Source organism: Panthera tigris, chromosome B1, assembly GCF_018350195.1.
Source record: "Panthera tigris isolate Pti1 chromosome B1, P.tigris_Pti1_mat1.1, whole genome shotgun sequence".
Classification (NCBI taxonomy): Eukaryota; Metazoa; Chordata; class Mammalia; order Carnivora; family Felidae; genus Panthera; species Panthera tigris.
In genome coordinates this window covers 3,534,375-3,561,164 of record NC_056663.1, presented here as the reverse complement: position 1 = coordinate 3,561,164, position 26,790 = coordinate 3,534,375, and the positions used below count along the sequence as shown (strand labels likewise).

The following is a 26,790-nucleotide window of genomic DNA, read 5'->3' as shown; positions in this document are numbered from 1 at the left end:
CCCCTTCCTCTGTGCCAGTGGGCACTTCTGCCTGTTGCTCGGGTCACCCTGTCCCTCTCCTCCCCTGTACAGATTGGAGCCTACATTCTGATTCCCTGAACTTCTCTCTGCATCACCACCTCGAATCCCAGCACGAACTCCTCCCCCTCCTCTCCTCCCCCTTCCTCCTTCTCCCTCCACCTCTTCTGCCTCCTTCTCCTCTTCCCCTTCCCTCCTCCTCCCTCCTCCTCTTTCCGCTCCCTTCTCTCCCTCCTCCTCCCTCCACCTCTCCCCCTTGCCCTTTCCTCCTCCACCCTTCCTCCTCCTTCTTCCACCACTTTCCCCTCCTCCCCCATCCACCTCTTCCCCCTCCTCCTCCCTCCACCTCTTCTCCCTCCCTCCTCCTCTTTCCCCTCCCTCCTCCTCTTCCCCCTCCCTCCTCCTCTTCTCCCTCCCTCCTCCTCCCTCCACCTTTTTCTCCTCTGTCTCCTCCCTCTCCTCCTCCTCCTGTCTTGACCATATGGTTTCTCTGCTGCAGAAGTCCTCCTTTCTTCCTACTATCTCCAACTCATATACATCCCGAGAGTACTCTGTCCCAAAGTGCTGTCTCCCACATCTGATAACTATGGAACCCGCTCCTTTCCATACCAGTCATGCTGCTCTTGACTAGTACTGCCTTGTGCTGTTGATTCTTTTCATCGGAGCTCCCTTTCAGATGCAGGAGCCACTGGCCAACCATGGCTGGTGTCAGTGGAGATGACCTGTGGGTATAAAATACGGCAGGTTTCAAGGCAACAGGAATATACTGCTATGTGTGTGTGTATGACAGTAAGACATTATATGCTAAAATATTTTCATCATTTTTTCAACCCTTTAAATGTGTCCACCAGAAAGTTTTAAATTACATATGTGGTCACATGGCTCGCCCCTATTTTCTTTCTACTGACAATGCCACTGCATGTCATTTTGGTCTCACACTGAGATTGGGAGGGCCTCTCCGACAGGACCACGTGAAGTGATTTCTAGAATGGTAGCTACAACCTCACCTTGTTTCTCAAGATAGGTCTCCTACCAACTCCTAATGTCTGAAACCCTCGTATACAAGCCAAACTCTGGGTTTAGCATTTTGGTTTATAAAGAAAAATCTCCACAAGATGTAAATGTTGCCATTTATTCTTCAGTCTGAATGCATTAACTTGACTGCTTCTTGGAAGTAAACAAAGAATAGGGATTATATGAAATTCTCCAGTGATTAAGGGAGAAAGAATAATGCCAGAGAAAACAGTGCACGTCTATGGATTATTATTATTATTATTATTATTTTCAATTCACAAGATTACCTTGGACCAGCCTTTGAGATCTTGTGTAAGAGGCCTTGATGTCACTCAGTAGATTGCCAAGAATGGCAATTTCATCAGTTCCAATTTTTTCAACGTCTGGTACTAGGACCAACACGAGTTTTCCGAGGGAGAATAACACAGGCAATTGTCACCTGCAGACCTACCACCTCTGAAAAAAGAAAACTGTTGGGGCACCTGGGTGGCCCAGTGGGTTAAGTATCCGGCTCTTGATCTCGGCTCAGGTCATGATCTCACAGTTCATGGGATCAAGCCCTTCATTGGGCTCTGTGCTGACAGCAGGGAGCCTGCTTGGGATTCTCTCTCTCCCTCTCTCTCTGCCCCTCCCCCCACCTTTCAAAATAAATAAATAAATTTAAAAGATAATTTTGAAAAAAAAAAAAGAACTGTTTGCGGTAGGGTAGAAGAATGTTATAGTCAGGATACTCCAAAATCAGTATTTAAAAATGAAATCTTTGCCTTTGATAAAAGTAGAACTTCAGCACAACCAGCTTCCAAACTCATAGTGGTGACAAAGAGGAAGGGGTCTGTACTACTTACGAATGGATCCCTACCAATGATGGCCTTAGTTGTGGAGAGCTTAGTCAACATAGGCTTCCCACAAATTAAATCATAATGTAAAATAGGCGATATGATTATTATTTTTATTAGATATTTATTTATTTAAATTTATTTTAAAAACTTTCTGTGTAATTTCTTGGAAAACTCCACTTGGAGTATCATGTTTTTTAATGGACAGAAATGCTCAAACCTGGACATGAAGCAAGCATGCTATTAAAATCATTAAGATCATTGGGGCGCCTGGGTGGCTCAGTCATTTGAGTATCCGACTTTGGCTCAGATCATGTTATAGGTTCGTGGGTTCAAGCCCTGCAGCGGGCTCTGTGCTGACAGCTCAGAGCCTGGAGCCTGCTCCAGACTCTGTGTCTCCCTCTCTCTCTCTGCCCCTGCCCTACTCATGCTCTGTCTGTCTGTCTGTCTCTCTCTCTCAAAAACAAATAAATGATAAAAAAATTTAAAAATCATTATTTAAAGCTTTTGAAAAGGCAGTTACTATCGAGAACTAAAATAATTTTTAAAAATTTAAACTCAATGAAACTAAATACCTTTATTGCATTTGTTCAGTGTGTGACAAAGGAACATGTTGTAAGTGGTTCTAGTTTTTGCAAATGCCTTTGTATTTCTTCGATTCACTCAATGATACCCCGAAGAGTCCGAGGGAATTTTAATTACAAGATTAGCAAAGATAAAGCAGAATTCTGGATTAATTTTTCCTCTCGTCTTTAGAGAAAATGCCATTATTGCTTAAAGACTACAGTCAGCATTATTTACCTCCTGAGATTCTTTAACATACCTACTTCTCTGAATCACCCCCTAATGTAAAATGTCTGCATCGTTAATTGCTAAGAAAATTGAAAATATTTTAACATTATACCTTGACCGCACCTGGTTATGAAATGTATTGCTATCAAGGTGCCTGGGTGGGTGGCTCTGAGCTGACAGCTTGGAGCCTGGAGCCTGCTTTGGATTCTATGCCACCCTGTCTCTCTGCCCCTCCCCCACTTGTGTTCTCTCTCTCTCTCTCTCTTTCTCTCTCAAATATAAATAAACATTAAAATAAATTTAAAAAAGAAATCTTTTACTATTGTCTTGGTAAGTGTGGGTCAGTAACTTAACACTTAATAATAATGCACACTGTACCAGAGTCCTTTTGATGTGCTTTTGTCAAATCCTTGATATCATTTGCAATTTTCTTTAACTAGGAAATTCTATTTTCAGAGTCATTTCTTGTGAAATAAAGTTTTAACTCAAATGATTCTTTAGGGATTACTCTTCAGGTTTTATTTCATTAGCTATTTTTAAACTGATTAATTCTAAGCAGGAAGCTTACAATTTTTCAAGTTCATTTAATTTTCTTAGCAACAGGTATTGCAGGAATGAATAGATGGAGTCCTTTCTGGTTTTTGACTAGAGTTTAAACAACAGGTGTTGAAAATGACAACAAACCAAACAAAAACAAACAAATAAATAAATAAACAAAAAAAAACCTAAACAAAACACACACAAATAATGGAGACTTCATAAAAATTTCACGTCTCCTAGGCTATATTAAGGAATAAATGCTGTCTTCTTTGTTCCTCTAGAAATTGAGCCATGTTTTATATATGATGTGCAGGAAGCTTATTCATGGCAAACGTAAAATCATGGTGACAAAAGATTAGCTTTAAAATGGCTACGGGCAAACACATATACAATAAATCCTACTTCAAATAACAGTTAAAAATAAGTATGTGATAAACACACAGTCTTTTTCCTGTTCCATTCGTTAAAGCTATAGTTTATTACACTGATGAAATCCAAGATGAACTTTTCCCCACACTTTAGTGTCTCCAAAAGGAGGATCACATATTCGGCATCATTGTGTCTTTGTTCTTTCTCAACGGTATGTTACAGAAAGTAAATCTGCACCCTGCACTCAGCAGTGTCTGAGATTTGACGAAGTACTCTAAAGGTACTTGTTGATCTGATTTAAAAAATTTTTTTAAGTATATTTATTTATTTTGGGAGAGACACAGAGAGAGTGAGCAGGCGAGGGCCAGTAGGAGAGGGAGAGAGAAAATCCCAAGCAGCTCAAACTCACCAACCATGAGATCACGACCTGAGCCGAAACCAAGAGATGCTTAACCAACCGACTGAGCCACCCAGATGCCCTTTGTTGATCTGATTTTAGACACTTCCCTTTCCCCAGATGTTAAGACTCTGTATTGCTTCTTCTCGTTTCCGGCCTGCCTTTCCTTCCCTGGGCTCCTGTGCACATGAAGAGTTCTAGAACCTTCTCCTAGCTCCGCATGTGCCTTTCCTGAGGTGCAGAGCAAAGACAATGATAGGGAAGAATAAACACTGGGTGTCGCAGGCATTAAAATGTGTATTCATTAATTTTATAGAAGTAATGTAAGATAATTTCAGACGAATATGACACTGTAAGCTGCAGCCTTACACTGTACGAGTTTACACATTAACAGATCTAGCGAAGGCCTGCAAGCGTTCGGCAAACATATTTGCTTTGAAGGACTTAAAGGCGGTAAGTGACAGGAAGCTGAGCATTCACACACGGAATCAGCATTTCTGAAGACAGTCTGGCAGCTCGGCTGTAACTGGAAGATGACAGGAGATGAGACTGCGGACAGAAAAGCATGAGGAAAGAGCATCGCATCCAAGGCTGCGTATACGCCTCCGATACTTCAACCGCAGATATTTGTTTATGACTTCACGTTGAAAGCCTTGTCAGCAGGACGGCTGACGGCTGCCCGGGTGAGAGATCCCAGCCTCTGTCTGCCCCCATCCCCACACAAAAGTCACCCACTACGCACCAACAAGAGTAGTCCCGGGACAGCTCAGGAGTCCACGGAAGCTGCGGCAACACAGTGTCGCGACACTCCTGAGAATAAGTGCACAAAGGGAGTAGCGGGGGCCACTCCGTTTGCCTGCATCACCCCGCCCCCAGCGCCCCCCTGGAGGGAGGGAAGTCCTCCCCGGGCTCCTCTGGCAGGGAAAGGTGCGAAGTTGCTGGGGACACGGACGCAGATGAGGTGTCTGGAGATGGCTAGCAATGAAGACAGGCCAGGCTGTCACCGTCAGCCACATGGCAGGAGTGACCTTATTGCCCAGGGCGCCTGCGACTCTCAGTGTTGAGGAAAGCCAGAAGCTTTCCTAGCTGTGCTCCTGAGTCCCAGCCCCCAGCCCAGCTGCCAGGACCCCCATCAGCGCTGCCACGGGCACTCCAGCCTGACACACGGCCCGCAGCCCACGCATGCGCCTGCGGCTAGCCCTGGCCACTACCACCAGTGCCACCGTCTCCACCACATGTGCCCACGGTGGGCCCCTGCCCTCGTGACACCTTGCAGGACACCCTACAATTCGGTGCATGCACGTCACTGGCCCCACTCACCACGGGCACCTGACACCTGCCCCAGTCCCTCACTGCTGGACCTGGGAGTGCTGCCGGGGACCCCACAGATCCCCCAGGCCTTGGGGATGCCCCGCGGCTCTTGCCACCAAGCAAGCACCACGCAGCTGGCGATGCTGTAGACCACAGCTGTTTGAGCAGGTGGGCCACCACACCCCCCACACATGCCTGGAGCCACGGCAGGCTCCAGCGTGCACCCCTAGCAAGTAGAGGTCTCTCCTCACTGAAGCCAGTCCACGAAGTGTGAACACACGACAGGTTCTTCCAATGTGCGGACACGTGTGGAGCTCACAGGGATCACAGAGAATCGGGGAGACGTGAAGCCATCACACACATACAACAAACGTCCAATAACTAACCCCAAAGTAGTTGGAGATCCGTGAACTGACCGACATAAGATTTGAAATAATTGTTCTGAAGAAGCTCGGAGTGCTACAAGAGACACAGATAAACTATTTAACAAAATCAGGAACACAATACAAGAAAAAAAATGGCAAGTTCAACAGAGAGAAAACACAAGAAAGAACCAAGGACTACAAAATGCAAGAGCATTTCATGGCAGACTCCGTCAGGCAAAAGAAAGAACCAGATGCCTTCGGAAGATGTCTAAACAAGCAAGAGATACTCAACATCACGCATCATCAGGGAAATCAGAACCACAATGAGATACCACCTCACATTTGTACGTGATCTCAACTATATGTGGGATCCAAAAAAATAATAAATTCAATTCATTTTAAATTAAAAAAAAAAATGAAGCTTTTAGGCACAGAGCCAGGGGCTTGGGGTGCAGAAAATGGGGACATATCAAAGAATACAAATTTTGACTCATGAGATGAATACGCTCTGGAGACCTAATATACAGCACAGTGACTACAGTTAATACATATTGTTTATTTGAAATTTGCTATGTTAGTAAGTTTCTAGTGTTCCTACCACATACACATAACTGTCTGAGATGATGGGTGTGTTAATTAGCTTGATCGTGATAATCATTCCACAACGTGTGCATATATATCAAAACATCACCGTAAATCCATGCAATTTTTATGTGTCACCCTACTTCATTACAATAAAACGTATCTACGGAAAGTGTTAGTCTGAACAAGTTTGAGCATGCCTTTTGTGTATGCTTACATGTCCACTACCCAAGGAAAGAGGGGGCATTGCTGAGGCTTCACAGAGTTTTAGAACATATAATTATTAATGTGGTAAAATTTCCAAAAATACGCATCATTTACCAGTATCTATACGCAAAGAGAAAAATGGCCTCCCGCATAACAGCATAGCTGCCGTGTGTTAGAATGTCCACCCCATTCACATGTGTTATCTTATTCAAGGCCCCTTGAATTTGTCTCTGTCTTTGGAATTAGAGTTGATGACCAGACTCATCACATCTTTTGTACCGTCATTTGAGTTCAGTCCTCTGACCTAGCTCTACTGCATCATCTCAGGCTCAATCTCTCTTAGCTCATGCTGAGCGACGAGTATCATCTGAGGGTTTTTTTTTTTTTTTTTGCCACTTTCCCATGACAGAGCATACAGCTCCTGAAAGGGGCTGCTAATTCATCTTTGTCTGAGAGACCCATAGTTGCATTTCTGGTTATCATGATCAAATTCCAATTTAAATAATTCATTAGCTACAGCTATTAGCTTCAACCCAAGTTCGAAAGAAATAAAATTTGTGATATCCACCATGCATATTTTATGAAAACAGTATACAGTTATAGTTACTGAAGCCCAGGCCCTGTGTGTATACATTGGAAGATGTATTAAAATATGAACAATACACGTAAAAACAACTAAGACTCTTCTCTACTTGCCAGTGTGGTATTTGTGTTTCCTCTTAGGGTGCTCTCTCTCTCTCTCTCTCTCTCTCTCTCTCTCTCTCCATTTTTAAAATTAAATCCTTTATTTTTTGGAGTACATTTAGATTTACAGCAATGTTGAGCAGAATGTATAGAAACGACTCATGTTCCCCCTGGTTCCCACAGGTACACAGCCACCCCTCTCCATTATCAACATCCCCCACCAGATGGTACATTTGTTATAATCGATGAGCCTACACTAACACATCATTATCACCCATTATCATTGTTAGGGTTCACTCTTGGTGTAGAACATTCTGCGGGCTTGGACAAATGTATAAAGGCACGTATCCACCATTAAAGCATCATCTAGACCAGGTTTGCTGCCCTGAAAATACCCTGCGCTCTTGTTTTGTAAACAGTGTAAAATTGACAACATTATCAAATCTATTTCTGTATTTATTGAACCAGGAGAACAGAAGAACTAACGTTTCCGTACACGTATCTACTACATGTACCTCATAAATAAATGTGTCTGGTAGAGTCTGTAACGGTAACGGAAGGAGGCTATAGTGATCATTGACCGTAATGTGGGGAACACATAAACAGCAGCAAGGGAGATATGGCTCACCTGCATCTTGTTAGTCTATCACCGTGTTCTTCCGCAGTCTTCGCAGGTCATTTAGTTGTTTCTGATGAAAATTTCCCGCCACAGTCATCTACCTACTGTATTAAAAAGCAACATCGGAGTTCAAGGAAAGTCTCACTTTGCGAAGATGAACTACAGGCTGACACAAGACTAAATGGACTGTGTTTCTTTAGTTCTCAAGACTACCATCTTGGCTATTTTTTTCTTTTTAATTCTCTCCTTTGATTTCAAGCGCTCTTGTGCAAATACAGGAGGCAAAGTGAATGCTGGCAAAGAATCTTTAATTAAATACCACCGCCTAAATTCGGAAGTCAGAGACCTGAAAAGGAGAAAGTGCCATTGATTTTCCTGGACAGGGTGAAGAGATTGTGGGGCATCCAAACAAAGTAGCTTAAGAAAATCTTAGTAACCGAGAGGGTACTTTCTGTTGGCAGAATCTTGGATTGACTTAAGAGGAAAAGTACTATTCTATGCAAGGAGGTTGGTAAAAATAAACCAGTCACGGTGTCAATAAAAGATGTTAGAATCAGTAGTGGGAGTGTGGCAACAGGCAGCCACAAAAAGATGACATTTAAAAATTACAGGGGAGCCCTTTCATGTAATGCTAAAATAATTCCAACTTCTTTGTTACTAAAATAGTTCTAGGAATTAAAAAATACAATTTGCCATGAGGACTGAGATTCAGAAGGTCAAATTAAGAAAATTAGGTTCATGGCAAGATGATATCTTTTTCCCCGGAAGAAAATCACACCAGCCTACTTTAGGGGGATAAACACACAGTTCATTACTACTAATCGGCTTATCTCGAGAGAGCAAAAAAAAAAAAAAAAAAAAAATCAATGATTATAGATAGCCATTGTTTGTGATAAGGACAGCAGCACACAGGTAAAGGAAATGCAATTTTTATTACAGCAACAGTCTCTGCTCCCATCCAATGGAAGGTCAAAATAGAGTATGTGACTACGGTAAGTTGCATAATTATTTAATGTAAATAATTCTGTGAAACAGACACTGGGAGGAAATGTTCCATGCCATGCTTCATAGAGAACAACCCAATATGACTTAGAGTTTGTCCTTCATGTGACACTGTTCCTACACGCATTTATAAGACAGAGGGACTATCACAGAAGAACCATGAAGAAGCCTGGTTTTTGTTTGTTTCTTTTTTTTTTTTTTTACATTTAACTTATTTTTGAGGGAGAGAGGGACAGAGTGCAAGCAAGGAAGGGCAGAGAGAGAGGGAGACACAGAATGTGAAGCAGGCTTCAGGCTCTGAGCTGTCATTACAGAGCCCAACGCAGGGCTCGAACCCATGGACCAGGAGATCATGACTTGAGCCGAAGTCAGATGTGGAACCCACTGAGCCACCCAGGTGCCCTGACAAAGCCTGTTTATACAGTTGCCATTCTACCCACCAGGAACTGAAGCTGGGCCAAAAGCAGATATGTGCACAAATTCATCACTAAGTGGTCAAGATGAATCTGAAGTCCAAGCTCCCCTCTTGAGAAGCTTCCAGAAGCAAGACATAAAGGCTCCAAGGTCTAGGGAAGGAGGAGGTTTGGCTCTGACAGAGCCAGACCATCGGGCTGGTCTGGAGGTGACAGGAGGCAGGGCCCAGGGTGGTAATTAGGGGAAGGGGGCAGATACACTGGATCTGAAATTCTTCTCAGACCTTAAGAGTGAGGAATATTTGTGTTGTTATCTTTAACTGCTAAGAAATGTTCCATCATTTGACAAACCCATTACTTACCTACCCATCCTTTTCATTAGGGAATGATGGGATACTTCCAAGTTTTGTTTCTTCAAAATGGTGGTGAAAAACCAGTTGTGTTAATGCATGTAGAGAATGACACAGCTAATGTGAACCACCATCAATATTTTTATGAACACGTCAAGATGCAGTGGCGTGGGAGGGTTTTATGAGTATTAAAATGGTTCAAGGTATGTAGGAAGCATATAGTGCTTGACACACGGGGTTTGTGTTATTGAACTAGTTTCATGTCCACTGCAAATTAGCTCTTTGAATTTCTCCTCCTTCCCTATTTTTTCTTTATCCAAAGCACTTATTCCCACTGAGAACCCATATATTTTACTCATTTACTTGCCTTTTGTTTATCTCTTTGCCTTGGAAGGAAAAGTGTAAGAGGGAAGGGATTTTTGTCTGTTTTATTTACAACTGTGTTTTCAGTACTTAGAACAAGGATGGATACAGATTAGGAAATTAATACAGATTTTCAACATGAGTAGTGACAGAAAGTATCACTATAAATTATCTCCAAGATTAGCTAAGAACTCGCATTTTATCTGTAGTACTATCCTAAGGCTAACGTTATGCTCGTCCTCCTTCTAAGTGTTTTCCTTTGTCCATGTGTCTAATACTGAAAGCAAGCTTGTCCAAGGTATAAACCATTTCTCCGCTGAGTGGACCAGGGAACCAGGAGGTTAAATCTGCCCATGGAGAGAGTTAAATCAGGAGCTGAATTGGGCTCTTCTGACTCTCCTTCTTCTTCTTCTGCTTCTGCTTCTTCTTCTGTTTCTTCTTCTTCTTCTTCTTCCTCCTCCTCTTCTTCTTCTTCTTAAGTATAAGAATTATCTGTGACTAAAAAAATGCAGAACTTGTCTTTTACTCTAGGGCTGGATAGAATCAATACTCTTGCACACCGGAACATATACATGGTAACACATTTTAAAACATGTTGCATTGGGGTGCCTGGAGCACCCATCATTCCCTAATGAAAAGGATGGGTAGGTAAGTAATGGGTTTGTCAAATGATGGAACATTTCTTAGCAGTTAATGATTGCTCGGTCAGTTGAGCAATCAGCTCTTAATTTTACTTCAGGTCATGATCTCATGGTTCTTGGGATCAAGCCCCATGTCGGGCTCTGCACTGACGGCGTGGAACCTGCTTAGGGTTCTCTTCTCTCCTTCTCTCTCTGCCCCTCCCCAACTTGCACTTTAAATAAATAAATAAACATTGTATGATGTATTTGTGAGGGTTCTCCAGAGAAATAGAACCAAAGGAGACAGATGATAGATAAATAGATGATAGATAGATACATAGATTGATAGATAGATAGATTGACTGATTTATTATAGGAATTATCTCCCACGATTATGGGGGCCAAGTTCCCATGATCTGCCATCTGCAAGCTGGAAGACCAAGAACAAAGAACCAGTGTGACATTCTGTTCAAGAGAGCCAGGAGTTGCCAACGTTTGAGGACAGTAGAAGACAGGTGTCCTGCCAAGCGAGGGCCAACTGCCTTGCCTCCAACCATTTGTTCTATTCACGTGGGATGATGGTTATCTGCATTGATGAGGAGATATATGTGTGTATATATATATATATGCATATATATATATACACACATATATACGTATACACACATATATATTTGAATTGGATAAACATATATATTAGATTGGATAAATATATATACTAGATAAATATATATATATATTTGAATTGGTAAAGTGAGTTAAAAAATGTGTAGGTATATATATATATATATATATACACACACACATATACATATATATGTGTATATATATATGTACATTTTTTAACTCACTTTACCAATTCAAATGCTAATTTCTTTCAGAAACAGCCTCACAGACACATCCAAAAGTAATATTTTACCAGCTATCTGGGTCTCCTTTAGCCAGTCAAGTTGACACACAAAATTAACCATCACATATAAGTGTTTCTAGATGCATTCTAAAATCAAATCCTAGGGTTAGCAATTGTGAGTCAATATTCACACAACGTGCATTTTTTTAAAGCTTTATATAGAAGTCAATTGTAGGATCCTTGTTGAGTGATGTCTGTCACTCAATATTCAAAGACGGCAAGAAAACATTAAGGAACCACTGACAATATGTCAGTTAACACGTGCCCTGTTCAAGGGAGGTCTGACCTGTGAATGTGTCAACTGAGGGACACTCTTTATCGGCAAGATCTATGCAGGTGCACCGTGGATCCACAGGGCCAGAGTTGCTACCGTATTTCCTTATCACCTCTCACGTTCATACCCATACTGCCTGTTCTAGGAAGTAAAGACATAATTTCCCTCCTTTCCCGCATATTACGCACCACTGGGAAGTGATAGTTCTTACAATGAGAACAGAGGTTATACTGAGGGGCTAAGCAAAGTAATTGGAGACTTCTGTGTCTAACAGCAAAGGTAAGATTGTTGAAGAGCGTGTTGTTGTTACTCTGCCAGCAGCTGCTCCAAACCTATTGTCATGGTAGAAGCCAGGTGCAGTGTACCTTTGCAATCATCGTTTCACCCCCCAATTGTAATGGGCCGGGAGATCTGAATCCCAAAGATCGGCCAGCAGCGTTAGGCAGATTACTACAGAAGACACCTTTATATGGAGCAGTATTACCAGTGTTTCAAGTCAGAGGCAGACCTGTTCTTACGCTGTCCAACAGTCTTTGCTAATCTGTTGAGCACCAAGCATAGACGGAGGTGTCACAGACACCACGTATAACACGGGGAGATGTGGAATTATGGGCTGAACACAAAATTGAAGCCTCCAACCCTCAACGTGAAATGCAGCCTTCCCATTACACACATCAATTAAATTTTTTAAGCAGTAGATCAGTAGTGTAATAATCTTAAATAATTAAGTATCTTTATTAAATATTAATTTAATGCATTGGAACCCAATAATAACATTAACATTCCTTCTCTTAAACAGCTTGTATATACTTCTGAGTTTCTTCATTATCCTACACACATATACATACATAGATGTACATGCTCACATCAGTAGATACACACACACTTGACCAAAAACAGATTTTAAAAACTCTCTACTACCTGAACCAGGTTGTGAGTAAAAATAAACAAATAAATTCTACGATACGTTTCTCAGTTTACAGTAAGTTTCAAAATAATTTTGAATCACTCTCTGGACCAGCACGTGTGGTCGGATAAGGGGCCTGAATGTGGGGCATCACTTACAATCCCTGGGACTCTGCTTTAATCCTGGTATTTCAGTGCTTGGCTTTTTAGATTTCATTCTTGAAAGTTCAGTTTATCTGGCAGTATGTTTTATCTGCTTTTTCTTTCTATCTTTAAAAAAAAAATCGATTCAGGATCTAACTTAGCTCTAACAAGCAAACAAATGAAAAAGCTCTTAAAAACATGAAGGGAGCTGAAACACAGTTTTCATGGCGGACTCCCAGAGCATAAAGCCAGTGTCTGTATGGAGTGCTCTAAGTTTTCAGATTTCCAGGAAATGTTGCCCATTTATCACCATCGGGTTTATGAATCTCTTTTATTTTCTTGGTTAAGCAGCTATCCTGAGAAATGACTTGGTCTAGTAAAACTAGCTTGTTTTTAACGTCATTGAAAGGAATGGCTGAAAAAAATCCTTGGCAAGACCACCTCATCAGTTTATTGACCAGGAGCCCGGAATTCACGGAGGTTAAATGACTTGCTCAAGGTTATTTCAGCAGAAGGCTAAGCTTTCCTCAAGATTAGTGCAGCTTGTTCTCAAGTTTTTGCCCTGCAAGGTGGCCTCAGGCAAAAGTGCTAAAGGATAGAGTTAATCTCCTCCTGGAGACTCCTGTTCCCAGGGCAACCACCACAGGGGACCCTCACTCAGGGCTGTGCCTGGAGCTTCCAGGGGGAGCTCTGTCCTCCCTGGCCCTCTTTCCCCGGCGGTATCCATTTTTAAGTGTTTCTGGCCCCGGGATCGGAAACTCATCCAATGACCTAAAGACAAAAGAGGGTTCCATATGAGCCGATACGATTAGTCTGAAACAAATTTAGACAGTGTACACTGTGCACTCCCATAATATTACTACTGTTCTTTAACTATCCGCCAAGTTCATTAAGAGCAAGGGTTTGGAGTCAGTTGAAGGGTCGCGAACCTCAGTTATTCCTCAGGGGAGCTGAACAATGTTGGCAGATCACTTACTCGCTGAGAGGTTTAGTTCCCCTACTTACAAAACAGGGATAATGGAAATCTACTCACGGGTTGGGAGAAATCGAGGAAACGCTTCATGTCTAAAATATAAGCGCACAACGAATGTCGTCGTTGTTGGTGCTGAGTGTCCGATTCCATCCTCATACTCTGTACATATAAATTCTGTGCTTTATAAATAACTTCGACCCACCCACGATTTGTGCTTCCTTCACTCGCGCCGGCTTGGTGGTCATGATTCTAACTTCTGGTTTCTTCCAACACGTATTTCCGGTGATAGTTTTTGTTCCTGAGGTTTACACTCACATAATAATCCCGTGTTAAGTTCTGAAGAGCCGGACTCTCACCCAGCCCTATTGTCCGTGTTGGTGTACGTGTTCATCCATGACGCACTCACCTGTGGCGGCAGGTTTCAGTTTCCCTGCAAGGGACTGTGGCTGCCAGGCATTACTGTGCATCTGCTAGTGGGTCCCCACCTCTCACCGACACTCCCTCCCGTGCTAGACTATACTTCCACTAAGATTTGTTAGTCCTCTATCTCCTTCCTTCACAGGCAGGCATTCAGTAAAATCTGTCTGTGGAGATAAACCCGTGAGAGAGAATGCAGACTGGTGGTCTCCAGGGGCGGGGGGGACAGTGTGGGAATGTAGAGACGCTGTTCAATGGGGAAGGGGCTTTACTTTGAAATGATGGAAATATTCTGGAACTAGACGTGGTGGTTGACGACACTGTGAATGCACTAAATGCTATTGAATTGTTCACTTTAAAACTATTAATGCTATGTGAATTTCAACCCAATACTTTTTAAAATAAAAATATTTATTTTTGAGAAAGAGAGAGAGAGAGAGAGAGAGAGAGTGAGAGCAGGGGAGGGAGAGAGAGGGAGGGAGACACAGAATCCAAAGCAGGCTCCAGGTTCTGAACTCTCAGCACAGCCCAACACGAGTCTCTAACGCTTGAATCGCGAGATTATGACCTGAGCCCAAATCTGACGCTTAACTGACTAAGCCACCCAGGCACCCAATACTTTTTTTTATATCTGTGATATTACAAGAATACTAGAAAGACCCTCCCATATGTTACCAGCCCCCCAAAAAGTATTCTTTCAAGTAATGTGATGCACTAGAGCTCATACCAGCTATAATAAATATAGCTACGTGTAGGGGAGGAAGAACTTCCCTCTACCCTCTTAGGTTCTGTAACTGAGGCCTGGGAATTAGGCTGACATGAGACATATGAGCAGCAGAAAAGCACACACATTTTATTTAATATGTGCATTCGGGAGCCTTCATAGGAAAACTGAAAACTCAAAAAAAGTGGTTAGGACCAAGAGCTTATAAACCAAGAGTGAAAAATTTGTGGAGAAATAACAAGATAAAGGAAAAGAGGTTCAAAGCCCTAGCGGCAGTAAATTGTGGGCAGGGATTGAAATATACAAGGGGAGCGAGGGAACAATAAAAATGATCTCAATAGGTCTGTTTGTAACTGTCCCAGTGACAAGACTGGTCTCTTCCTGGTGCAGAGAGGGACCGTCCTCATGGGAAATTTCACGACTTGCTTTCAGGTAGAAAGAGAGTGGTCAGAGAGCCCATCCTGCGTCTGCTGTTTTTCAGGTGCCTTCAACTTAAAATGATCAATATGTCAAAGTGGCATATTTTGGGATGGCTTGTTCTGAACCCCCTTATACACAAACCATCATGGAAAGCAAGCTTAAGGTAGCCTTTCTCGTGTGCCAGGATCTATAAGGAGTGTTTTACATGTATGGAGAAGCCATTGGTGAAGCCCTCATAGCCCTTCATCCTACATCTGAATGTCCCTGCAGCTGAGGTCAGAAGTTCTGGTAGGGATGGAACTCTCCTCAAGCTCCTCTTCTGCTTCTTGGCCAGAGATTTTGCTCTCTTGCTCTGGGAGCTCACTCAGCACAGAGCAGCCTGGAAGTGCTGGGAATATAGGGCCCCATCACCCAAGGAGAGGAAGGCATTGGAGGGTAAATCTCTCCAGCCCGGATCTGCTCACGGGCTCATGCTTCAGGGGTCCCTACAGGAACCCTGATGAATTGAGGGCCATGTGTGCAAAGCGGTATTTCCTTCATCAGTGAATATCTTTTTTCCTTTCTTGTTCAACCTTCCCATTCCTTTATTCATGCTCCCCAGGACCATTCCCAAGTGAATGCACCGCCTCTAACTCCTCGTTTCAGAATTTGTTTTTGAAGGAACGAAAATTAAGTGAGCATCACCTCATACAATCTTCACAATAGTGGCCTTTGGAGGTTAATAGGAATATTATACCATTTTGCATTACAATGTGGAGAGGAACAGAAACAAAGACCTTCCATTCATTAAGCAGCAGAACCCAAATTTAATATTGATTTGTGACACTCCCAAGCTCATATTCAGAAACCCAACACCAATGAACCTGGTTGTGATGATATCTAGTCTGGCTGGGAGAAAGAACATCAGCATTTTTTTAGCCCCTAATGAAATAATGGACCTGCATAATGGTCGTCAATAGCTCCTAAAATCACAGAAGGAAAGACAAGCCTTACGTCACGTGCTTCCTGTGAGAAACACAAAACATCTCTATGCCGAGTTCTGGCCAGACAATCGAACCTGAATCTTATCAAGGCTTTATCTGACTGACAATTTTAAGGACACTCAAAGGACAGAGAAACATACCAAAGATGTGCACAGTACTATGATTAGCAAGGTGTACATGTGGGACTCTATAACACACTGCTCATTTTGTTTACTAAGTGAACGTAAGGTGGATGGGGAGGGAAGAAACAAAAAGAGAACGTACAGAAGTTTAAAAGAGACTTCAGAGACATAAAAACCAATTATAATAGCTGCACCTTATTTGAGTCCTGAATGGGTAATTAATTTTAAAAATGAGGTAATTAGAAGAATTTGAATCATGGATGGATATTTGATGATGTTAAGAGATTACTGTGAGTTCACATGTGATCATTGTATTGCGGTCATTCATTTTAAAAAGCGTCTTAATCTTTTAGAGATGTACACTGAAATATTTGTAGACTTATGAATTTATGGCCTGAGGTTTGCTTCAAAGTAGCATGGGTTGGGAGGGAAGGATATAGGTAACCAACAGGATAGCTACGTGTTGGTAATAAGTGCAGGTGAATGGTGGTTACGTGTGGGTTCAATACCATTTTATCTGTAATTGTGTTTATGTTTTAAATAATTTTTCCATACTAAAAAGATAAAGACAACAGCAACCCTTGGCAAGAAATGAGACTTTGAGGCAGTAAATTATTCTACCTATTATAATAGCTAAAAACACTTTCTCTTATCACCTCTAGCATATTTTTTTAATATCCAGCATATAAAACTGTGTTGTTTTTGAACATGTCATAATATTTGGTTAAGAGCTTCATCTCTGAGTGACCTCCTAGCAGCTTTCTATCAACATGGAACACTGGAAAAGTTCCTGGGTCCGCAAAATGGAATAAGGGCAGCGCCTTCTGATGAGGATAGTAAATGCCAGGGAAGGTCAATGCCTCAGAAAGAAATCACGGCTTTTTGGACGATGAGGTAGTAGAAAGGTGCACTTGTAGGTACTGAGAGCATATAGCATACAAGGCCATTCCCTGGTGGTTGCAAAGTATCAATAATTATCCCTGCCACTAACACAGGGCCAGAGTAAAAATCAGTCCATAGAAGGAGAATGCATCTAAAAAGCTATCATGTATGAAATTCTTTGCTCTCAATACCCAAAGATTTGCTCAGTTGGTGCTCGGTGGTGGTCAGGCCCAGAGCAAGTGAATCCCACTAATTATCAAAGGGACATCAGAGAAATTACCGAGTCAGGGGCCATAAATGCAAGTAAGTCCATATGATCAAGACAGCCCCCCTCTAAACTAACCTTTTCGGTAGCCAAAGACACAAACGGGAAGTCATGTTATCAGCTTCTCTGGTGGAAGCATAGTTTCAGGGAACGAAAATACTAGAAGCTATATAATCACCACATGGTCTCCTTCCAAGTAGATCCACTTGTAAAACAAGAACGGGTCTCATAGGCAAGGGAAGAACAAAGTCTGGAGAATAGGACGGACAGAATGGACCTCAGCGAGGCGTGCCTGAAGCCCCTGGACCAGAGATCCTGCTCCTCTGAGCAGTGATGGGAGAAGTGATAGGAGATCCTGGAAAAATGGTTTAAGAAAGGTTTGTCTGTCTTCAGATAACCCCCCGTGTCTTGCCTATTCTCCTATACAAAGACATGCTGGTGAATTCAGGTATGTTATCATACCTGATGACAGCACCTGATGGTGCTGGTGTGGTCTGGTCACAGCCATCCGGGGCTCTGAGCCCCTCTGCATGGAGTCTGCAGTGCACTTTGCTGGGGAGAAACTCTTTCCCCACTTCCAAGCGTATGAGATGCATTTACTCTCGTTGAAGATATTAGTCCTATTGTAAGGTGCAGACACCTGGGCCTCAGGACCTAAGAACTGAGTTAGTGAGTGGGGCGGAAGCTAGATTTGAAGATTCTTCTTCCAATGTCCACCAGAAGCCAGCATCGACTTCCATGGCATTCTTAGGCCCATGGGTTAAAACATTCCCAAAGCCAAGGTTTCATTGTACAAGCAAGACGGGGCAATGTTTCTCAATAAACTGAAGTGGTTTTAAGACAGCACTTACACCTTGAATGGCAGTAAATCTCATCACGCAAGACTGTGCCAAACAGTCAACAATACAATTTTCTGAAAGGTTGTCCATTTCAGTGCTAAAATTGCAGTTCTCTGGTGGACTTGCTTGGATCATGTGAAGAATTATCACCAGTTTCTGGATTAGAGGCTTTGCTGGTTGATTTGGGGCTCTCTTGCTAGACCTCATATTCTTACTAATATTTTGATGAGGTCAATTCACATTATTTTATGATTCATGATTAAAACTGCAGTAGATGGCATATTTAAAACTGTGGGTACAAATAGTCCCACTCCAGCCCATATATCTTGAATAAAAGGAATAATGCCATTTGAAAAATTAGTGAGAAATTATCAGATAGTGCTCAAGAAACATCACATATGACATTTAATCAATGCTTCTACTCTATGGCTAAAGGCTGATCATTCAAGTTATTTTAAATTGTATGATTTGCAAGATTACATGGGAGATGATTCAATTTTGTTTTCCTTTTCAACCAAGTTACTCTGCAAGTGTTGTGGGGCGGTGCTCTCCAAAGCAGATACTCTCACTGCGGGAGATAAACAAACCAATCACTCCGCTGAAGAGCCATTGGACATATTCAAACCCACGTTCACATTTATTTTAAAAGAAACGAAGTAAGGCTCCTTAATTTTTTATTGTTATTTTAAATTGTAGTACAATAAACCAAACATCAAATTCCCCCACGTTTAAGTGGGCAGGTCAGTGTATGAAGTACAATTGACACTCTCATGCAGCCACTGCCACCACCCATCTCCCGAACTCTTTTCATCTTCGCCAGCTGAATTCCTGTCCCTGGAAACACCAAAGCCTCATTTCCTCCTCGTGCAGCCCTTCTAGGAGTTTGACTGGCTACCTCACGCAAGTGGAATCGTACAATATTTGTCCCTTCTTGAGTGGCTTACTCTGTTAGGTATAATGTTTTCCAGGTTAATCATATTGTAGCAAGCATCAGGACTTTTTTTTTTTTCCTTTTTAAGCCTGAATACCATCCCCTTGAATGGAGAGACCATAGTTTTTATCCATTCATCCATTGATGGCCACTTAAATTGCTTCCATCCCTTGGTTTGTGAACAATGCTGCTGTGACCATAAGTATACAAATATCTCTTTGAAATTCTGCTTTCAATTCTTCTGGATATGTATCCACAAGTGGAATTGCTTGATCATATGTAATTGTATCTTGACTTTGTTGAGGAGCCGCCATACTGTTTTCCATAGCAGTGCACCATTTTGCATTCCCACAAACAGTGCAGAAGGTTCCAACTTCTTAAGTTTCTTTAATTTTTAATACACCACTGACATCAGCCTCATGCTAGCGTGTCAGATAGAAAAAGTCCATGGGGTACCTGGGTGGCTCAGGTGGTTAAGCCTCTGACTCTTGATTTTAGCTCAGGTCATGATCAGATTCATGGGATTGAGCCCCACATGGGGCTCTGTGCTGATGGCGCGGATTCCTGCTTGGAATTCTGTCTCTCTCCCTCTCTCTCATACACTCATGCTCTGTTTCTCTCAAAAATAAATGAAAGAAACTTAATGAAAGAAAGAAAGAAAGAGAAAAAGCCCAGACATGTGAAGGTATTCAGAGGGAAATGAGCCCCCCCCCCCCGCCACCCCTCCCCCACCATGTCTCCTTCCAGTACATCAGGACTAATTGCAATCCTGCAGTCCAGGTAGGATATTGATGCAGATTGCTGAATAAGCTAAATACGTTTCTGTACGGTTCCTGCTGTGAGGTGAGCTTTCTTATTTACGAGAACTATCAAAGCCAAATACTGGGATAAACTAAATTTAAAATAAAACATTCAAATCACTGCATCAAAGTCACTATCCATTTGAAATGAAACACTTTTTATGCTAAGTATTCTAAATAGTAATGGGTATTATGGGATAATAATGTATTAACTGACATAAAATGGTATTACCTTTATAGTGAGAGGGAAAGGGTCTATACCATTAAGAAATAAAATTAAAAAAATAAGCACAAATACTGAAGGTGTGAGCTCAAAATGTTTCCCGACGTAATGTGCATCCACGAGGGTAATAATGCAGAGGTTAGTAATGAGTTACTTGTGTCAGCCATTAGGCAGAGAACTTCAGAGAGAACAGGGGCTCTGTCTTTGGGCCAGAGATACAGGGCTTGGCAGTGACTCTTAACATGACTTTTAAAAATACATTAGGGGCATCTGAGTGGCTCAGTCAGTTAAGCATCTGAGTCTTGATTTCAGTTCAAGTGATGATCTCACGGTTCGTGGGATCAAGCCCCAAGTCGGGCTTCGTGCTGACAGCATGGAGCCTGCTTGGAATTTTCTCTCTCCCTCTCCCTCTGCCCCTCCCCTGCTGGGGCTCTCTCTCTCACTCTCAAAAATAAACAAACATTTAAAGAAATACATTAGGTGCTCACAGAGCTGCTATTAACATCAGAGGGCACAGAATGAGCAAGGCTCAGGAGGCACAAACAGGCAGGCCAGTGCTGCTAGCTCGACAGGAGCCCGTAGGTAAATGCACACCTTGTACCTTTCATAAATCAGAAACACAGGCTGATCACGCTTCTCTGACATAAAGTAAAAAAGTAATGACTGCCAACACTTGTAAGAAATTTCATATAGGTATCTAGGTGTCCTGCTTCTCTTGAAAACATATAGATTCAGGAACACTGGATGCAAATGATGGTAAGAAAGTCACGTGTTACAGAGGGTGTGCGATCCCTACACAGCCAGCCACACGCTTTAGCCAACTTCCGGCTCTGCCATTGTGAAAACTCATCTGACCACCTTTAATCAGAGGCCAATGTCACAGGCTGCGGCTGGGTATGGTACTCGTATTGCTACCTAATGAATGACCTTAAATTTAGTGACTTAAACCCAGACAGCGATTATTCTATATATTTTGTAGGTGAGGACACTGGAAGCAACTTAGCTGAGTCATTCCAGCTCAGAGTTTTTCATAAATTTGCAGTCAAGATGTTGACCAGGATTATGACCATCTGAAGGCTCAGCTGTGGCTGGATGGCCTGATCCCAAGATGGCTCATTGTCATGGCTATTGGCAGGACATATCAGTGTCCTCACGGCTGTTGTCAGGGGACCTTAAGTCCTCACTAGGTGGGTGCTTTGGTCAGTCTGGGCTGCTACAGAAAAATATCATGGATTGGATGGTTAAAACTGCAAGCATTTATTTCTCCTAGTTCTGGAGGCTGGGAAGTCCAAGATCAAGGCACTGACATATCCAGTATCTAGTGACAATACCCTGTGGTTTGCAGATGGCCACCTTCTTTCTATGTCCTCACATGGTAGAGAGGGGGGAAAAAGCTCTCTAGTGTCTCTTTTCATAAGGGCATCAACCCCATTCTTGGACTCCATTCTCATGAGTTAATTCCCTGCCAAAGGCCCCCCCAGCTCCAAATCACAATGGGGGTTGGTGTTTAAACATGAATTCTGGGGGGACACAAACATGGAGTCCACAGCAGTGCAACTTTCCAGGGATGGCTTGATGGTCTTTATGGCATGGCCAATAATTTCCTGAGAGGAGCAATCAGAGAGAGAGAGAGAGAGAGAGAGAGAGAGAGCAGGCAGGAAACTGCAGTGTCTTTTTGGGGACCTAGTCTCCAAATTTACACGAATCACTTCCACTGTCTTTCTATTTAGCACAAGGCGGTCACGAGGTCCTGCTCACCATCAAGAGGAGGGGAATTAGGGCCCCCTTTTTGATGGGAGTGTTAAATAACTTGTGGATGTAGTTTTAAAAACCACTAGAGGCAGATAGGTGGCTGAGATACTGTCAGAGTCCTTAAGAAATTCCCAGACCAGTGGTCTCTGTGTCCTCCCAAGTTCTCCCGATGTTTTCACTAAGAACACAGCAGCACACGCATCTCCCTTTGCCTTCCTTCCAATTGCCATGGCAACTACCTCTGCTTCCTCTGAGACCAGGCTCTCTACTGGTACACTGACTCCCACCCCTCGTCCTGATTCTAGGGCTTGACACCTTCTCTTCTCCTGAATCAGCATTGTTCTCCTCTCCTCTAGATCATTTCCATTAGACACGAACTTGCTATATGGTGTCGGGGGGAGACTATCACACACACAAGCAGGAAAAACAACAGCATGCCCCTGGCCCTACTATCTCCACCAGCAACCACCTTAACTTCCTGCTTCCCTTTCCAACAAAAAATTTTCAGAGGTGATCCCTATACTGGTCACCTAGAATCTTCATGTTTCTAGGCCCATTCGGTGAAGCCTCTGTCCCCATCACGGGAATGAAGACACTCTTGTCAAAGTCACCATTGTCCTCCGGGTAGCCAAATCCAATGGCAGTCCCAGCCCTCAGGTTGCTGGGCCTTCCCAACAGCACTGAACTCTTTACACTTGAGCTTCCTTCACACAATCCCCTTCCGGAGTCTCAGCGGTACTGCCGGCTCCCTCAACGCTCTCCTCAGCTGCCCATGCCTTCGCGTCCCTTGCTGAAAACTCATCTTCCAGGGGTTCTGAGCATCATTCCCGGTCTCCTCCAACAGTGTGGAGGAGTTTATGCATAAACTTCTTAGGATATCATTTGTAAATGCATAAAATAAAATAATAGGAGACCAAAGAAAACTGGTTGTTTTGAACTACTGTCATCAACATATTTTAAAAAACTTTTAATGTTTATTTATTTTTGAGAGAGACAGAGACAGAATTTGAGCAGGAGAGGGGCAGATAGCGAGAGAGACACAGAATCTGAAGCAGGCTCCAGGCTTTGAGCTGTCAGCACAGAGCCCGACCCGGGGCTCGAATTCACAAACCGTGAGATCATGACCTGAGCCAAAGTCAGACGCTTATCTGACTGAGCTCCCCAGGCGCCCCCAGTCATCAACATACTTAAAAGAGAATTTGTAAATAGTGATGAAGGTGCTTCTTTAGTGAAGTGGTGACTTTACTAGCTATGATGTTCTGAATTAGAAAATTATATTTTGAGGTATCTGTGATAACTGTGTAATGTGATAAGAAAATATCTGTGCTTTCTGTTGGTAACCAGGTACTGTTAATATTATTATGGTTTGTTGCCTATACTAATAAATGAATCAGGGGGAGGCTTATTTTCAGTTAGAAGTTAGTTGAGGGTGCCTGGGTGGCTTAGCTGGTTAAACATCTGACTTTGGCTCAGGTCATGATCTCACAGTTTGTGGGTTTCAGCCCCGTGTCGGGCTCTGTGCTGACAGCTCGGAGCCTGGAGCCTGCTTCAGATTCTGTGTCTCCCTCTCTCTCTGCCCCTCCCCTGCTTGCACTCTCTCTCCCTCTCTCTCTTAAAAATGAATAAATATTATAAAAAGAAGTTAGTTGAAATAAAAGTCTATTTTTTTTTCTTATTTGAATTCATGCACTCTTGAATTCTAGCCATGACACCAGTGTGAATGCCCTGTTTGCATAGGAAGCCTGGCACAGAGATCAGTTCTTATTTCCTTGTCTGTTTCCTCTTATAGCCTGGAGCAGAGGTTCTCAAGCCCTTTAGACTGAGGACTATTGAGAATCCCAAACACTTTTGCGTGTATGCATGATAGCTGTTGATGTTTAATATATTAGAAATTATATTTATAGAAAATTTTAAATGTTCATTTCATTTAAATTGATAATAATAAACCCACTAAAGTTAACAGAATTTTATGTTTTATGAGAATAACCATATTTTCCAAAAACAAAGACCAAAAGAAAAATAAGTAGATTGAAGACTAACACCATTTTATATTTTTGCAAAACATTTTAACATTGGGCTCGGAGGAAGAGGCTGGTATTCACATCTACTTCTATCTTAAACACATTGTGCCATGTTGTTTTGGTTGAAGTGAATGAAGAAAATCACAGTGCACATAGATGAGTATTTGTAAAATAGAGAAATATTTTAAGACTTTTTAGAGAATTATTGGATATTTTTAATACCGTACAAACATTAATCAATGGGTGTTTCTTAAAGTTAGTTGCTATACAGAACCTTAAACCTTATAAAGTTTTTATATTCTATTATGATAAAATCCATTGGTCAATTTTGCATTTTGAATGGATCTTTTACCCGTGCATGGCTTCAGTGTATAATGCATGGATCGTTATATACTTATAGGTTAGTTGAGTTATTCATATTTCTGTTTGTTGGTATAAATATCTTAATAAGAATATATATTGTACAATGTCTTTAAAAAATGATGTCTGCCAATATCACTGCCCATTTCCACAGACAATTCTAAGTATTGGAAAGTTGTAAAGATCAGAGGTAGATACTAGATTTCTAAAATTCTAATATTTGCTTGAAAACTCGAATTTCATCAGCAGCAAAAATATCATCTGGTTATTTTACAGGGATAATAGCTATTCATTTTCAAATGAGTATCACCTAATACCCAACTGTGAAAATCTGAGTATCTGAAGATAAGCATTATTCCAAGACGGCCTCAGGATCATACATACCCATTGAGTAAATATGACTTATCCCTCCTGTGATTAGGTTATACTTTCTGGCACAGCTGGCTTCAGAAAAGGGCCATTCCCCCTCTCCCTCCAATGGGCCCTTCCCAGGGGTCCTTCCTAGGAAAAGAGACTGTGTGTGTGAGAGACTGAACATGAGGGAGATTCCCCATTGCACTGAAGGTGAATGGAGCCACACAGCGGGGACCCTGCTCAACAAGAAGACAGGGACCTCAGTCAACAATCACAGCATCATGATCTCATTAGCAACCCGAATGAACCTGGAGGAAGGTTCTTCCAAGGGCCCCCAGGTGAGAAGTCAGCTGAGCCTCCTCCTTTGAGTGTCTGAGGCCTCAAGTGGGCCGTACCTGGATTTCGGACCAACAGAACTGTGAGAGAGTATACTCTTGCTGGTCTAAGGCACTGAATTTGGAGTTATGGAGCCATAACAACTAGGACACTCACCAGAGTCCGTTAGTCTTTCCTTCAAGTACAAATGGTGTCCATGGAAAAGCAGCCAGTTCGTCGCCAAAATCAAAGAACCATGTGAGTGTTTCTCCTCAAGACAATACCACATTGTCATGCAGCAGAAGTCCTTAATAAGTGCTTCCATTTCACCAAGCAGAACACCAAGAGGACATGCGCTCAAGGCTTGAGATTGCATGAAATTAATTATTTTCCTTGCTTCATCCTTGGCATTCTTAAGTGAACTTGGGTGTCATGGAGAACATGATGGCTGTGACAGCTCGTTGGCGCCAGGGTCCTGATTCATGCAAAGGCACAACAGTTTTAGCTACCATTGCTTTTGTACACAGTGAAACAAGTACATACTTAGTATGAAAGCGGACACAGCTTTGATCCAATAGTCCCCTCCAAGGATCCTGATGCCCTCTGCCATGTGTGTCGCTCCTTGAGGACAACTACTGTGGCTCATGTCATCTATTTTCTGTTGTGTCTCGAGGGCCGATAAGTCCCCCCCCCCCCAAGGTGGTCTCCCACCCCAGTCTCATGTGACCAATGTGACCAAACTCTTGGGTCCATGTCTAGTAACAGGCAAATCAAACTCGCCACACCCAAACCACGTCATTTTCCTGTTCAACCTTATCCTCCGCAGTCTGCAGCATCTCATACTAGGGGACGTTTCTCTTCCACTTGCTCAGAACAGAAGCCAAAGTAAAAATTTATATTTTGTGTAACAATATAATTAGAAAACCTAACCTAAGAGAACCCTCGTTCATAACCGGGAATCCAGAAAAAAGCTACTCTGAGGCAATTTACAGAACCCTGTGCTACAATATACCTCATGCCTCAATTGAACATTTATACTCATAGGAACTTTGTCCCCTGTGTTGTTTTCTGTACAGTTGTTAGTGGCAAAATTTGGGGGATATTGGCAGGAGGTAAGAAGGTGTATAGATCGTAGAAAAAAATCAAAAATAAGGGAGAATTTTTTCATGAAAGAATGATTTGAGACCTTGGATTGGGGCAGATACTATCTTAGATTTAGTCAAGATTACAAGTTTAAGCAGTATCTGGATTCCTTAGGTAGTGTGGCTTCAAACTATTAAATCCCCCTTTAGGTTCATCTTAATTTTTATGGAAATTTGATTCCATTATATTTAAATTTATTTTTGCCTTCAAATGTTTGCCTCCCCAAATTGAAGATATCTGCATTTCCATCCCTTAAAGCAGGTGTTTGCTGAAGCCTGTGACAAATCCCTATGTGTACGATATACACTAAATCCAGCCCCTTTAAACAGTCTTGTGGGTTTTGGTGACGGTAGGAGACAAGGGAAGAAGGGGTCTAGATGTATGTGTGGCATTTATGTTTATCAGGGTTTTTTCCATCACCACAGTGACCGTTACTAAACAGAATTCCTCATTCTCTGCTGTTTCCCTCATACAGCATCTCTCAGAAAATGCTCTGTAATTAATCACTCAAAAGTGGCTCAAGATGGCTCATTCAGACAGAAATTTTAGT

At 42.3% G+C, this 26,790-nt stretch overlaps 1 long non-coding RNA gene across 1 annotated transcript in view; it reads right to left on the bottom strand.

Annotated features, from left to right (window-relative positions):
- Positions 1 to 658: 658 nt before the first annotated feature.
- Positions 659 to 26,790, bottom strand: part of LOC122237818 — a 39,322-nt gene continuing 13,190 nt past the window's right edge. The window contains exons 3-4 of the long non-coding RNA XR_006216462.1: positions 7,744 to 7,838; positions 659 to 740 (exon numbers count right to left, since the gene is read on the bottom strand). This is a non-coding gene — a long non-coding RNA (uncharacterized LOC122237818). The remainder of the gene's footprint in view (positions 741 to 7,743; positions 7,839 to 26,790) is intronic.